The 15,663-nt window shown below is 39.5% G+C and overlaps 1 protein-coding gene across 6 annotated transcripts in view; it reads right to left on the minus strand.

The window, feature by feature from the left end:
- dab2ipb (DAB2 interacting protein b) overlaps positions 1-15,663 on the minus strand; it is a 178,630-nt gene that overhangs the window by 132,028 nt on the left and 30,939 nt on the right. Inside the window, exon 1 of one of the 6 annotated variants that reach the window (XM_032569316.1) lies at positions 12,607-13,102. The exons of the other annotated variants lie outside the window; for them this stretch is intronic. The gene's annotated coding sequence lies outside the window, so the exon portion shown is untranslated. Of the gene's footprint in view, positions 1-12,606; positions 13,103-15,663 lie in introns of those variants that run through there. 6 annotated transcript variants of the gene reach the window in all.

Below are 15,663 nucleotides of genomic sequence, written 5' to 3' on the forward strand. Positions count from 1 at the left end.
GGTTGAATCTGGGCTGTTTTTGTTTTCTTCTTCTTCTTCTTTTTAAACCTCGTGGGATAACCTTTGTTGTAACTTTGTGCTCTGTAAATAAAATAAGCGTTCCCTGAACTGAACAGTACTGGAAAGGTAGTAGAGTAGGTTAATTATATGCCAAAACAGCCTGCCGTATGTTCGATCTGAAGGAAACGTAGATCGAAGTTTCTAAGCAGGGTTTGCAGCAGGGAGGCCACTGCTGCAAACCCAAAATAAACTCAGCAGTTTGAAGACTGCCCTGCGATTTACTCATCTAAACAGGCAAACATGGTTAACTAACTTTGAGTTCAATAAAATCTGCTTAATTATTGTGCACAAATTGTTTCTCGTAAAGCATCTGTAATTATCCCCGCTCTGCGAGGACATCTTGGAACCATAAAGGAAAAAATTAGAGGACAAAGGGAGGCAGGAAGCTGGTTTGTAGGTTTATAGGTAACAGGACATATCATTAGAGAAGTGAGGATGTAGTGCCTCAATTATCCTCCTCTTGGTTCATTCTTTAGTTGTTTTACTGATGCTCTTTATATTTATGCCTCCTTTCTATTCTTAGCAGTCAACACCCCACCTCACCATTTCACATTTAATGTTTCATTGTCACTTTCTCGTCAGTGAACAAGAACTCAAGTTCATGTTCGACCCCCGCAACAAGAAGAAATCCCTCATATCTGTGAGCGAGTAAAACAGCAGTCCATTATTTACATCGGAATTTATGGAATTCAGTCACAGCTCATGCACAAGGATTGTTTCTCTCCCCTCAGTCACAGAGACGCCATTGTCACGTAAACAATAGGTCCAAACTGTTAAAGGACCATGTGAAACGTAAGTGGGCCGCAGAGTGAGCTCACACAGAGGAGAGCAGGCACTTGGAGGCAACAGATCCGACAGTGTGGCTGAAACGGGAGGCTACTGTTAATCGTTATCAATCCATCAGCCGCTGTGGCTGGACGTTTTTTTTTCTTAGAAAATTTGGCTTCTCTGGTTCATATGACACGCAGCAGAATGAAGTAGCAAATGAGATATTTGATCCAAGGTTCCGGGTAAAAAAAATTAAGCCTAATTTTTATGCTCTAGATGGACACTAAATTATTTGTTATCAGTCAATAAAATCAACAATGAACAAAACATGTTCATGTTGTGTATCAGAAAGATTTGGCAAGATGGATTGACTAGTCAATTCTATATTGGGAACTTGGAAAGCTAATGCTCACTTTAGCATTGTCAGCAGCTAATGGTTAGCTAGGGGTTGTGGAGCACAGCCACCTGTGAACAGCTCCAGTTCCCAAATACTTGAGACACTCTCCAAAAACATTCATCACTGCCTATTTCAAATTTTCCAACACAAAGTATACCTTAATATGCATCACTACACAAAAGTGGAAAACATCTTGACACTATAGAAGCTAACATCCATGGTTGATAGCTTTTCTCTGAGCTTGTGGGTACAGCCAATGAGCTCCAAGGAAAATGAATGGCACTACTAAGTTTGATATTATTTTGCCAGTCATTAACATGTGTAGTGGCATTGTGGCTACGTATTTCATCTTTCCAGGGTGTGTTTTATTTTGAACTAGAAAATTTCGGAAGAAATTTAGCCGGGGCCTGCCAAGGCGCGCCCGTCGGGCATGGGCCCGGCGTCGTCACGCCACAAATCGGCATCGACGCCAAAGAACGCCGCGACGTAATCAGTGGCACGCGGAGAACCGCAAGAACGTTAAGCGAGGCGGACGTGCACCATTCGGTACGATTTAAAATGTTGTCAAGGCTTTTATTTTGGAAGTTTTGTTAAACTTCATTTCAAAGGGCCAAACTAATCCCAAGCGTAATAGTCCTTGGGTTAAAATAGTTATATAATGCTCAAAACACAAGTAGCTGATGTAAAAATATTCAAGGCTTTTATTTTGAAGCTTTTGTTAAGCTTCATTTCAAAGGGCCAAACTAATACCATGTGTAACAGTGCTTTGGATGAAAAAGTCAAATAAAGCCAAAAAGAGCAATTACGTCATGTAAAAATATTCAAGGCTTTTATTTTGAAATTTGCAGGATGCTTCATTTCAAAGGGCCAAACTAATCCCATGCGTAATAGTCCTTAGGTAAAAATAGTTATATAATGCTCAAAACACAAGTAGCTGATGTAAAAATATTCAAGGCTTTTATTTTGAAATTTTCATCAAGCTTAATTTTAAATTGCCACACTAATCCCATGTGTAACAATTGCTGGGTTAAATCAGTTATATAAAGCTCAAAAGAGCAATTTTCTGATGTAAAAATATTCAAGGCTTTTATTTTGAAATTTTTGTTAAGCTTCATTTCAAAGGGCCAAACTAATACCATGTGTAACAGTGCTTTGGATGAAAAAGTCAAATAAAGCCAAAAAGAGCAATTACATGATGTAAAAATATTCAAGGCTTTTATTGTGAAATTTTTGTTAAGCTTCATTTTAAAGTTCAAAACTAATCCCATGTGTAACAGTTACTGAGTTAAATCAGTTATATACAGCCCATAGCAGCAATTAGTTCTAAAGGCCAGTTCAGTCCTGATCTGTTTCAACTCAGGGTTTCACTATAGATAGAACTACAATGATGCGTATTTGTAGTCCAAATCAGCAGCCAATAGCCTCTTGAGTTCCGTTGCTATGTTAAATAAGTTTCACACCAAGGTGTGAAGTGTTACTGAAAGAGCCTGAGAGCCTCAGAAAATCCTGTCGCATGACTTTGCTCTGAAGCACCGTGACAGAAAACCGTACGGTCTAGATAAATTTCGAAAACATTTTACCGGAGCAGACAGGCGTATCAATGTCAGGACCGATTTTGATACTAATCGTGCGATATTTGTGGCCGTGATGGCGATTTCAAAAATGATTTGGGCTGAAAAAGTTGTCTTCATCTCTCACTCTAATCAGCCAGAGAGACACTCTAACTTTAGGAAAAATGAGAAACTTTGGGTCGCTTAGAGACAAATTGTGGACAAACCGTAACTGGTATCGACGAGCCGTCTTCACTTTCGAAGAGATCACAGACGTATCTACAAAATGAAATTTGAATGGCATTTCTAGGTGAATTTGTGACGACACAGAAAATCCTCAAAAATAGGGTATTTCTAGGATTTTTCCCATTGACTTATAATGGGGTTTTTTTCGTAGTTTTTTGCGAATTATGTCGCCACGTTAACCCCAAATCCCACCAAAAGTAATAGCTCCAATGGCGTGAATTTTCTGCACGTTTTGATACCTCATTTGTAGGTGTGCACCCAGCGGTATGAGCCGCATTAACGGTTACGGAAGAAAAATAAAGAATAATACTTAAAGAGACGCTTCTCTCCGACAATAGTAATAGGTTCCTGCCATTGCTTTGCATGGCAGGCCCCAATAACTCAAATATGTTCTGCAAAAACAAAATTGGAGATGCGGTGGAGAATTATCCATCCTCCATGCTAAGTTCTTGATGTTTGAGGTTGAAGAAGAGTCAGTGAGTTGAATTAATGAATTTCATTTATTAATACCAAAATGCAGCTGGTCCATTTCTCATGCTACCTTCAGGAGTTAGCAGGACAAAATGGCAACCAAGAAGAGTTTGTGATCTGCTTTGTTAGCCTCTATCTAAGCTACTAAGCATTCCCTAGTATGTCATATCCTCTAACCTTAGCTGTGAGGGTGTTTCCTAACATGTCATTTCTTTTAGCTTTAGCTAAACTACTAAACTACTTAGCAACTAGCTAAAAGAGATAGAGGAAAAACAGAGAATTATTTATTCTCAACAAGATGTTCAATAGAATTTGAGAATACGCCATCACTGAACCACAAATATGTTAGGAGTGGTCCACTGTGGTTCATACGGCTTTCAAATTATTATTTTTTTTATATTGTTTGTAGCAGTATAAATTAAAATATATTTTTAGTACTGACAAATCACTTACAGATTACCCTAGTTGGCTCCCTCGTGCAACACTGCAACTAAAGAACTACTGCCTTTCTTCAGAATAAAAATATCAAACAAATTTGGGGGCAAAGCCTAAAGCACACTTTCAAATTTAGGACCATAGAAATCTGACACAGACACTTCAGTAGATTGGTGTTGTATAAAATGCAGGATGTGGTGGCTTGAGAACATTTTCCCTTTGAAAAGTGGCAGAAAAATGTCTTGCACACCAAATTAGCCAATATTCTGCTCAAAGAATATTGGCAAAATTATGAGAGTTTGCTGGGTTTGTTCCCCTACGGGAGAAGAGGTATAATTACTTTTATTGTTACAAGTGCACAGATGTTTTGCTCCAGTGCCAGTTTCAAATCACTACAATCCCTGTGGCAAACAGCCATTAAAAGAACAATGAATTTCCAAGCGTTACTGCTCCTTCTTTCTAAACTTTCATAGTTAAAGAACCTGCAGGGCACGCTTTCACTTCAAGACCAAAGAATAGACTCAGGAAGTAATGTCTGATCGATTCATCTAATGTCAATTTAAAAGCAACTTAGATAAAATTTCTTTTGGACTGATCATGACCCCAATGACTGAATTTGCACATAAATTGTGCAAATTATTATTCCTTTATGTAAATTATGTATTCCTTTAAATAGAGAAACCGGCAAATTTGTCAGCTGTGTGTCAGATAGTTTTTGATTTACTCACTAAGTTTTGGCAAAAATCACTAATGAAAAAGTCAATCCTTAGGGATTGCTGAATACAAAAACGTCTGGCTTACAGGAAGCAAAAATATATATTGCAGTATAACTTTTGCACAGTATTGTACCCCAGATTTCACAAGAAAATAGATGCATTTCAGTGAATAAGGCTTTTGTGATGGTCTTGCCTTGAACCAACGTCTCAAAATTAAGCCGCAAGCTGTGTTCGTTGTTATAAATAAAACAGTCGTCAGCTCATCAGCTGACCTAAATGTAGGTCAGTAAAACTCTTATTTTAATAAAATTGTGACCAAAAAAAAATTAAAACTCTTCCTAATTTTTAACCACTTTATTGTGCTCTCGCCTAAAATACTGCTGAATTCTATCTTTCCAGGGGGATTGTAAAAGGAGTGCTAAAGTATAATCACAAAACATTTTACAGCGTCGACAACTTTGACATCAAGAACTCTAAATGAGTGGATTCATACTTTCGTATCGGACAAATATAATGCGCTGTGAATGAAAAGCAGGAAGTGTTGGCTCAGGAACCGCTGGCTTAAATATCCATCCTGGCAACCCAGATTCAATTCCTCTCTGGCACCGTTGCAGTTGATCTCACCCTAAATTTGTGCTCGTGTTTTTTAGAAAACAAGATTAGAGAGCAGCATGGTGCTCTTAAATTGGAGACAAATGATTAGTTTGGGGACACCAACAGGAGCAAGTGAAGTGGATTGACAAGAGGAGTCTTAATTTTCTTGGCGGGAAGGTTTTGGCTTTCTGACGCTTTCTGCCTCGGCACCGCCGGCCAGTGAAATCTGCTAACAAGCACCAACATGGACGCATAAAGGAAGACGGATACATAATCAAATGTGAAGACGAGGAAGAAGAAACATAACGGAGGCAAGCAATTAAGCTGCAGCCGTCTAACACATACCCTTGATCCTTGTTGCTGCTTAAAAGCATCATTGACACCATCAAACGACTCTGCTTTCATCTAAGCAGAGTTACTGTTTGTGTGTTGCTATTAAGAGGGATCGAGGGCAGGACACAGGAGGAGTTCGACTAACTGGGACAGCGCAGACTCCTTCGGTTGTACAGACACAGTTGTTGCAGTCGAAAAGCTGAAATCCTTAACCCGGCGACCCGTTTGAGCTACGCTTTTGGTCTTTATGTGAATTACGCAAACTAAAGAAAGGGCAGCAAGAGTGTGATTAAAATAGTTGTGGGCCGGGCTTGTTGGAATGTGTCGGAGTGTGTGTGTGTCGGTTTTAGAAATGGGATGTGGAGAGGTATGTGGCAGGAAACGAGGTAAGCTGGAGGGAAAGGGGAGCCGTTGGGAGTGGAGTTCATTTTCCCCTCTTTCCTGTTTTGCCTCAGCATGCGAGTCACCTTCTGACATCACCTACATGATTCCTCCCTCGGTGTGCGTCTGTGATAAACCTACGGTCTATGTAATGCAAAATCTACATAGGGTAAGAGAATATTTTTCCCCTTTGAAGTAAAGTCATCCATCTGTAATAAAAAAAGTGCTTTTCAGTAAAGTGGCAAAAGTATTTCCAGATCAAGATAGTTTCTCTCATACAAATATAAGATGAATATCATCTTCACCTTCCCCAAAAAATGAGGATGTTAAATTAGTCAGCAATTTGTCTTGACAATTTATTTTCTGTGCATGCCATCAGAACGACAAACACAAACTTTCTGTGACACATCCAAAAACTATCAATGGTCTTACATTCAAGAAATGTAAAAATATGTCAAACAAAACACTAAAATGTCAAAAAAAAAGTCGTGTGGAAGTTTTGCATCTTAACTATTTTAATTTTGCTCTCACAGTCACCATACTTTATTTATTTTTGATGATGAGCTGATGATGTCACTGGAGACACAGGAAGTGCCGGATTTTCAGAAAACAAAATCAGTCAAGCTTTTCTCCTCCTCAGTATATTGTGGTAGACATTTACATCAGACTGGAAGTGGGGCCCTATTTTCTTGCTGCTGCCTGTTCTTTCGGAGAATTTCAACAAAGTAGAACCAAAGTCGACGTGTTTTAACACCGAGGGTTTTTAGAAAGGCAGCTCGTGTTCTACGAATGTACTTGTAGGAGTTTTGTCAGTCCTACTGGTTGAAACTCTTACACAAATACTTCATCTAAGCTCATGCTATTATTACTGCGTGATCCTTTCCAGTTTCCCCTCACATTTCCCCAGATGGCTTTTTTTTCTTCTTTTTATACAAAAACAAAAACATTTGGTGCAGCAGGAGAAGATCATTTCAAAACCGGTTATCCCAGCTTTCTTCTCTTACTATCAATAGATATACTGAAAACTCAGTGGGTGGTCCACATCCTCATGAACAAACAACACTTTGTCACTCCAAAAAGGTAAACAAAACAAAAAAACGCAAGTTCACACAATTTCAGAAAAACGCAAACGACTTTTAAAGGAACGTTGATTTCCAATCCGTGTTTCTCACACATTCTCAAATAGGAGAGAATGATTCTTTGTACTGAACTGGAATCCTCAACATCCAAAAAAATACCAGAAGTCTCTTGTCATGACTTTTGAGTCATTGCTAATGCTGCCAATATGGGATGCTCTGGCATTCGGCCGTGTCAACCTCTGTGCGCGGCACGGTGGGTTCAGCAGAGCGTGTTTGCTGACACGGCAATGCGCTCAGTGCGCTTCTAAGCCTGCATGAATACGACCAGATGCACGGCGAGCCCACGCGCCTGCCTGACCGCGGTTATAGGGGGAGCGTTTGTCAACTCGTTCAGTGCAAAAAATCTGCTTTGAAGGGAATTCGCCCCCATCAACCGCATATGGATTGCACCTGCATTATTAATGAGAAGCTATATTTCACAGTGTATTTGTGGTCTTATTATAAGGAGAGAGCTTTGAAGTGCTTTTATTTCCTCTGTAGAAACACCTGAATGCAGTTACGATGGGGAAAAGCTCAAATACTAATTAATACACATTGGCAGCTCAGTTTTAGTTTGGAAGATGAACTCCATTCCACAATGTGTTTTAGATCTAAAAGGTATTACTCACACATATCGTTAGTGTGTGGCTTCCACTTTGTAATACCTTCCGAATAAAACTGAGTTGGAAGGATCAGGGGGTGTTTTCCACTTACTATGAGGATCAGCCAAAATAACCAACGTCATATTGTTTGCAAATATTCTTAAACAATGACAAACCCTGAAGATAAATTCATCCCTATACTGTGTCAGGCATTTCATCAGCTTTTATCAGGGCAGAAAACAATCAGATGTCCGACTGAAGTAACAGTCAAGTATGCGATGTGTCCGCTGTGACGCTGCCTTGCAGACAAAGATAATAATGTTTGAAAAGCAAATTGCAAAAGCTGTAAACGTTAGAATGTTAGTAAAGTAAGACGCCTCAGGCTACTGCAGATGTTGCCTTCTGTGCAAGCCTCATGTTACTGTGAAACTATGAAAAAGTAAACTTCATATTTTATCTACAACTGTGCGGTGCACTTCAACCACTGTAAAAAAAAAAAAAAGAAAAGAAAATCTCAGTATTATATATAAAAAAGTTTGTTTTCCATTAGCGTTACGTGTAGGATGCTTGAAACTGAAACAGAGACTGACGGCATGACCTTTTAATGCCTCTAAAATCTGACCACATAGGGCTCCCATCCAGCAATGACATTTCATACTTTGATGGTTAGTTGGAAATTAAGAACAAATTGTATAAAATGAAACAAGAGTTTGATGTCACTGCCAAAGTGTTGTACTTGCACTTCTCAATCCAACCACACCAATGAAAACTGGAACTATCAAGATTCAAAATATGTTGTTAATTCAAAGTGATAGAAGTACATGCAATGGATTTTAAATTGTCTCTCTCTCAAGGAACTTAAAATATTTTAAAGTTAAAAAAAAAAACTTTAAAGACATGACAGTATTTGATATCTCCCTTTCTTTCTTTACATTTATATCCATGTAACATGTTTTTGAATATGCTTATATGTTAAGATAGGAAACACTGACAATAGCAAATGCAAATCAAAACTAACTCAGGTGAGCACCCAAAAACTGTCACACAGAGTCCTGATGTACATCTTGCCAAACCTGTTTAATGTCTTCTATTCTCTTAACACCCTCTCTGCATCCCCCCACCTAAAGTGCTGTGGATACCGGATCCAATTCTGTGCACTTCTGTCAAAAAATGTCTTCTGGTGTTTGTGATTCATGACTGTGTAATTACATAGCCGTTTCACAGAGAGCTGGGGTACGACAGGGGCGGGCAGGGGCTGGGGTTATATGAGTGAAAGGGGAAAATTACAGCAGATGCTGTCAGAGAAACACAAGGGTGTTTGCGTGGACAGTACCTGGATATATACTCAAATACAAGTACCTTCATTCTATAAATAACATGTTTTATTTGTATTTCAGGTCAGGTTCCAAGTCACCCAGAAGTCACTGCTTCTCCACATCGAGAGGTGAGGTGACTATGTTTCTCGGCTAGCCTGCGGACGCCTTGGGATTCCCCCAGAGGAGCTGACCCAAGTGGCTGGGGAGAGGGACGTCTGGGTCTCACTGCACACGTGACCCGACACCGGATAAGATGGAGATAACGGATTGGATGGAAGTTCCAACAAAACCGATGAAACAATGACAAAAACGTGGAGGTGAAGTGAAACAATCGATTTCACAAGTACATTCAAGACGAGAGAGATAAAGTCTTTCTCAATACTGAAAAGGAATCTTGTCATGGTGGTTTCACAATCCCGCTTTTTTTGATCAGCTAAATAAACAAATTTCCTGCTGCACTCGACGTAACCGAGCTGAGCTAACTATGCAACAAAGCCCGTGCATTGCTGGCAGAACTTTCTGTCAGCACTGCAGGCGTATTTCACAAGAGTGAACAACGGAGGCTTGTGGGGACGGAGATGGAGAGATAGCAGTGTTTTGTAAGTAATACCGGGATTTTATTATCACTTAAGCCGGTGGGGCAAGGGTTTATCACACCAGTCAATCACAAAGCATTCACAATCTGCAAGGAAGTCGTTCCACTTTCTCTGCTTAAGAACACTTAGTCGGCTTCCAGTGGCTGGGGAGCGCAAGATAAAGGTGTTACAAAAACGAAGCAAGCGGCCTCAATGACAGTCCATTTCAGCTCGCGTTTTTTATCAGGTTTCCCCGCATCTAAAATTTACAAGCACAAATCAACAAGCTGCCGTTCACAATGAATGCGACCACTCGGGTAACAATTAAAGCACAAAAGAGTCAACCGACAAAAAAAAAGGAAAGAAAATCCAAACTTGTAATTGCTTTTTAATTGTTTCATTTCTTTTAGCAGCAGTTTGGGATTGTTGATGGATTGTTTTTTTGTTCTACGCTTTTTCACGCACCGCGTTCCCCGTTAATTGGCAAAACAAGGTGAAACAAGTTTTTTTTTTTTTTTTATGTAACCATCTAGAGACAGAACACAATAGTATAAGAAATGTGTTTCAGAAATAAGTATGTGAAACACAATGATAACAATTGAAACCAGGTGCAATTACATACAATGTATCAAAAGACACAATCTGTTTAAGATTAAATGAAACTAAATTCGTCCTGTTTTGTGTCAGGGCTGCCAAAACTATTTCCATTGGCTAAAAGCCAGAATGATTTGTCGCCTTAAACCCACCGAGTAACAAATTTGTCACTTTGTTTTCTAGCTTCAACTTCCTGGCTGACATCTTAGGATGTTGATTCAATACTTTCACAACTTTCCCTCCTGATGCCATCTATTTTGTGAAGTGCACCAGTCCTTCCTGCAGCAAAACACTTAAAGGGGCAGTGTCATGCATTTCTCAGGCATATAGGAACCTACAAAAACATGGATGTCCTTTTCAAATAAATGACAGGTTTGGAAAGGGATTAATAGCATCCATATTAGCTTATGGCAACTCTGGAGGAGCTGCAGAGAGCCACAGCTAAGGGTGAAGAATCTGTTAACAGGATGGTGGAAATGTTTTCTGGAATATCAGAGGATCAGTGCAACAGGTTTGAGTTTTCTTAAAAATAAACTTTTTAATAACTGGCATAATAATCAGTATTCTGCATTGTTTCAGAACGAAGATCATTTTTAAATGTATGTAGCTTTGAATCCGTCTATGTTCGGACTGATTATATACTTTTTGAATTTGTCTTGTACAGGGCCATCTATTAACCCTTATTTTGAATTATTACTGCATTTATATATTACATTCAAAAGAAATAGGTAACTGAATTTGCAACCAATAGTTGAGAGTTCCACATATGGTCAGAAATCCTGTTTGTACTTCTAATCACATGAGAAAGTTTTAACTTTTTGGTGTACAAGGAAATGCTAAGTCTCATGAACAAACTAGCAGTTTTATTACGCTAAACATACAATCGTTATAGCAAAGCATAGCGGTGGTAGCATTATACTGTGGGGATTTTTTGGCAAGAAAGTATGATGAGAAAATAGATGGATACAGGGCAATCCTGAAAGAAAAGATGCACACAAGTTCACAAAGTATTAATTTGGCAATACAAATACATGTTATTTTGAATTCTTATTCAAAGATATGTTTGACAACCATATATTTTAGCAATATGTGCAACCTTTTGTTCATTTTTTATATAAATTCAGAGTAAAATGCATTAAAGTTCAGGGTTGAAACATGAAAAAATGTAGAAAAGTTTAAGAGTTTTAAGCACACATTTACAAGGCACTGTAAGCTGTGAAATTCAATCAGCAAACTTTGCTGATTGTTTTGTATGAGTGCTTCTTCTCAGACATTGCATTTCCACTCTGTTTATGCGCACGTTTGGGGCAAAGAGAGGTTCAGGTGTCCGTCCCAAGGACACGCCGAGACTAAGTCAAAGGCCTTAAAGCAGCAAACTTCTTCTTAGCCCCAGCTGCCCACACAAATCAGCAACCAGGTCATCCTGCAGCCAAACAACAGCTGCTATCCGCAACAACAACAGAGCATCTTGTCCGGACCGCTGGTAACCTCCAACCTCATCCCGTCCTGCTCACGAGCCACACGGATCCCATCCCTGCTGCCTGGACACACTCGTCGTCTCCTCCGGCGAGGAGAACGCCAGTCCGGTAGTCGAACCGTGAACTGCATTCCCACTAATCCCTCTCCTCTGGCTGCTCTGAGTCTACTTCCTTCCCCACAGCTGCCGGCCGGCCCCGGATTGCGCTAATAATAGGACAACAATGTCCACCCTGGTTCTCCGGACACAAAGCCCTGCACCGTTACTTAAATAAGAGAAAAAAAATACATATATATAATATTTGAGCTTCTACAAATCATACAGTTCAGAAAATGTCATGCCTGGGCCCCGTTTGGATGCAAGACAAAATAAATCACAACACACTGCAGTTTAAGTAGACTGTAAGCACCAACATTTACCTCCAAAGAAATAACTTTCCTAACTGCTGACACAATCCAATCCCTCCAGAGAGTAGGTAATAAGCTGCAGCATGTAAACACATGTTGGTGGCGGAGTTACTATGGGGCTGCACACTCAACTGAATTGCTATCTGCAAGGACACTATAATCATGCCGAAGCTGATAAATGAAGACTACACACCACCGAAGCACTTAAACACTGCCTCTGCCTTTCCCACAAACATACATGGAGGGGAAAAAAAACAAAAACATCAGGAATGTGCATTTATGATATGCATTTATAACTTTTTTTCTTCTTCAAAGGTCGCATGTTACAGCTCTTTGTGTCTTCTCCTCATGGGAGACACGTCTCCTTTCCAACCTGCTGCTTTCTCTGACAGATCAGTGCTATAATGTCTGTAAGGCTCTTTCCGATCCTCGAGACAGGAAAAACCTAAAAGCAAAAAAAAAGCTGTGACTCGTGCATTCCTTCGTCTCACCGACTCGTTGGGCTACGAAAGAAGAGAGAGAGGCAGAAAAGAAAAAAAAATTACAAAGCAGAGTGAAGGGCTCACCTCAGACAAGGTCCCACAGTCGTTGAGAGAGCAGAAAGAAAATCATCCTCAATACAATCCACCCAGAAAAAAAAAAAAAAAAAGCAGAGCGCAACAAGTAGTAAGTCCAAATTATTCTCCTCCCCTCTTCCAGGGTCCTGATTTCTTGCTGTGATTCAGCCAGGCTACAGAAGCTGTAGATGAACTGGAGAAGTGTGTGCTTTTCCAGTAGGCGGGTGTGTGTGGGGGTGTGGAGTGTATGGTCTTGTGGACTCCTGCAGGGGTACTGACTCTTAGCAGTGTTCAGATCCTCCCCCTTCTCAGAATCACTAAGAAAAAGAGAGAGAAATTCTCCTCTTCTCTCTCTCTCTTTCTCTCCCACACACACACAAATGAAAAGACACACACCAGAAGAAATCCAGAGAGTCCTCTCTTTGTCTCCTGTCTGAGTCTCTCTGTCTTCAAATGTCTGAAACTCCCCGCTGTACAGCCCCCTTTCTCTTTCTCTCTCTCTCTCAAAGGGAAAGGCGAGTGAGACGTGTGTGTACGCTCAGGGAATGCCGTCGTACATCAGCGACTGGGAGGAAGAGGAGGAGGAGGACGGAGGGGTGGAGTTTAGGCTGAATTCCTATACTTCACTTCTAACCAATCAGGAGCCTGGCTGCGGCTGACCGAAAACCGCGGGGCCAGGCCAGGGCCTCTCTACTCAACTCCAGCTTTAAAGCATTAGCTGGAGTTTGCTGGTCATGTTGGCTACTTTTCTACAGAAGTGATGGGGATGACATGGAGCTTCTTCTTCTTCTTTTATAAGTCTTTGATCATCTTTGTTGAATGAATTACTCTTGTAATTGCTCATTTTCACACTGCAAAAACACAAAAACATTACCAAAGTGTTTTTGGTCGTGTTTCTAGTCCAAATACACTTGAAACAAGACAAAAAAAAAAGTACAAGTTCCACTAGCAGATTTTTTTTCCCACTCATAACTAGCTCTTATTAATCAATATTAAGGGAAAATTTGACTCAAAATAAGCTTTTATGTTGTGTTGAAAAGTTACTTGTTAGTTTTGCAGTATTTCTGCTATGATATTTGCACTAGAAGGTTGACCAAAATCACCGAGTAACATTTTGCATTTTTGCAGTGTGGGTTCATAATAAACAGACAAAGGCCTGTGTAAAATTCACTGTGCTCCGCGAACATAACCAAGCTGCATTTACATGCATTTTAGATCACAACAGAAAGCAGTGCACAAACTGAGCAGGTTGCATGTGAAATAGTAAAAAAAAAAACATAATGTGTTGAGATGTGCTTCCTTATCGTCTCCCAGGTCACTCCCCCCCTCTTGTTAAAGAAGCATCCTCTCATGTTTCTGCTCTTTTCAGACATTTGTCAAGCAAGGCATTTGTCCGCAAAAGTGTCGACAGATCACCTCCCACAAGCCCCCCGACTCCCTCCTCCATCCACGCACACCTCCTCCTGCTGTTCACATATTTTCCTGACTATTTTACTGACAGCCACACACTCCTCAAATAGGGATGTTTTGCCGTAACAACATTGCAAGTTGAAAGACGAGCACAGGATTCAATGTAATGTCATCATGTTATTCAAACAGAATAACATGGAAATGGCCAATAAGACTTAGCCAATCATCTGTTTTTACAAACCAGTTACAAAGAAACAAGTTTGATGCTTGCTGGTGCCCCTAGTGGTGAACATTTTGTAAATAACCTTAAAGTGATGGTCACTGGGATTTTTCCGGGTCTCATAATTGTTTGGAAAATATCCAGATAAAATGCACAATAAGCTGGTCATACAGTCATCCTGACCCAAACACAGACATCTTCTAAATTGCAAATGGCCATTGATCCAACTAACTGTCAACCCTTCACCAACCTAAAAACTCTTTATACAATATGACTACTCTCCATTTCAAAAAATGATCCACTTTTAAAAAATTAAAAGCAACTCAAACTATGATTATCAGGGTTGGATGAGGACCCATGTGTCTTCTGCCTCTGCACGCAGAGAGAAAGATGGCAAGGATGTTAAAAGATCTCTAGCTAACTAGAAAACAGAGCTGCAGCACACATTGCGGTATGTTCATGTAATTGCTGTAAATATTTCAGAGGAATACTTCCATTTATTTTACATGAAGTCATGCATTTTTGAAATATATAAAGGTACTTTTTGCCGGTTTCAATGTAAAAAAAAAAAAGTATCAGTCACCTAGAATGAAATCTAGGAAGATAATTGGGTCTACTGGGTGATGCTGAATGCTATACAAGTTTAGCATATATATTGCTTCTCACAAATTTTGCCCGCACTTCCTCACAATCGGACAGGAGGCTTTTATCCTGAGCATTTTTCCATAAACTGAAACATAATTGAAAAACACAAGGAACGACAGTCGTAAGTTTTGGTGCTGATAACATCTGCTGCACTGTTTAAGGCGAGATAAATATGACGATTTATCCACTGAATCCTGCTGACTTGCTGCCGAGTTGTGGTAACGGATTTGTACTGCAGTGAACTTTAAACTTTTCCAGCACAAAATTGCTCGGTTGTTTGCTTTTTTTCATTGCTGTTTATTTTTAAACACATGACCACACAGTAAAAGTAAAAAAAAACAAAACTTTGAAGTTGATAAGAGTTGGAGATTGAACGTGTGTAAATCTGAGGTGGAAATTTTCCAATCCAATCGCAAGAATCAGATTGAGGAATTTTTAAATGGTCAGTATTAGATTCCCTGACGTTTTTCAGCCGCAGCAAGGCTTACGGAAAAAGTTTTTTTGTAGTTTATCCAAAAATGGTATGTTAAAAAGTATTTACATACACAATAAATAAATAAATGAAACATTATTAAAATTATTGAAAAACCCATTTATTTTAGGAGCTTTATAACTACGTGAAGCACATTACTTAGATGTTTACTATGATTCTTCCACTTAAAAACATGACATTTAAAACTAGCATACTGCATCAGACCAATAAAAAAAGAATAAAAAACAAGACATATCTTCCATTTTACAGAATATGACTGTGTGTAGTTCTAAATAATCAAATGAAGAGGGTGACATGA

This window comes from Xiphophorus hellerii, chromosome 8, assembly GCF_003331165.1.
Source record: "Xiphophorus hellerii strain 12219 chromosome 8, Xiphophorus_hellerii-4.1, whole genome shotgun sequence".
NCBI classification, from domain to species: Eukaryota; Metazoa; Chordata; class Actinopteri; order Cyprinodontiformes; family Poeciliidae; genus Xiphophorus; species Xiphophorus hellerii.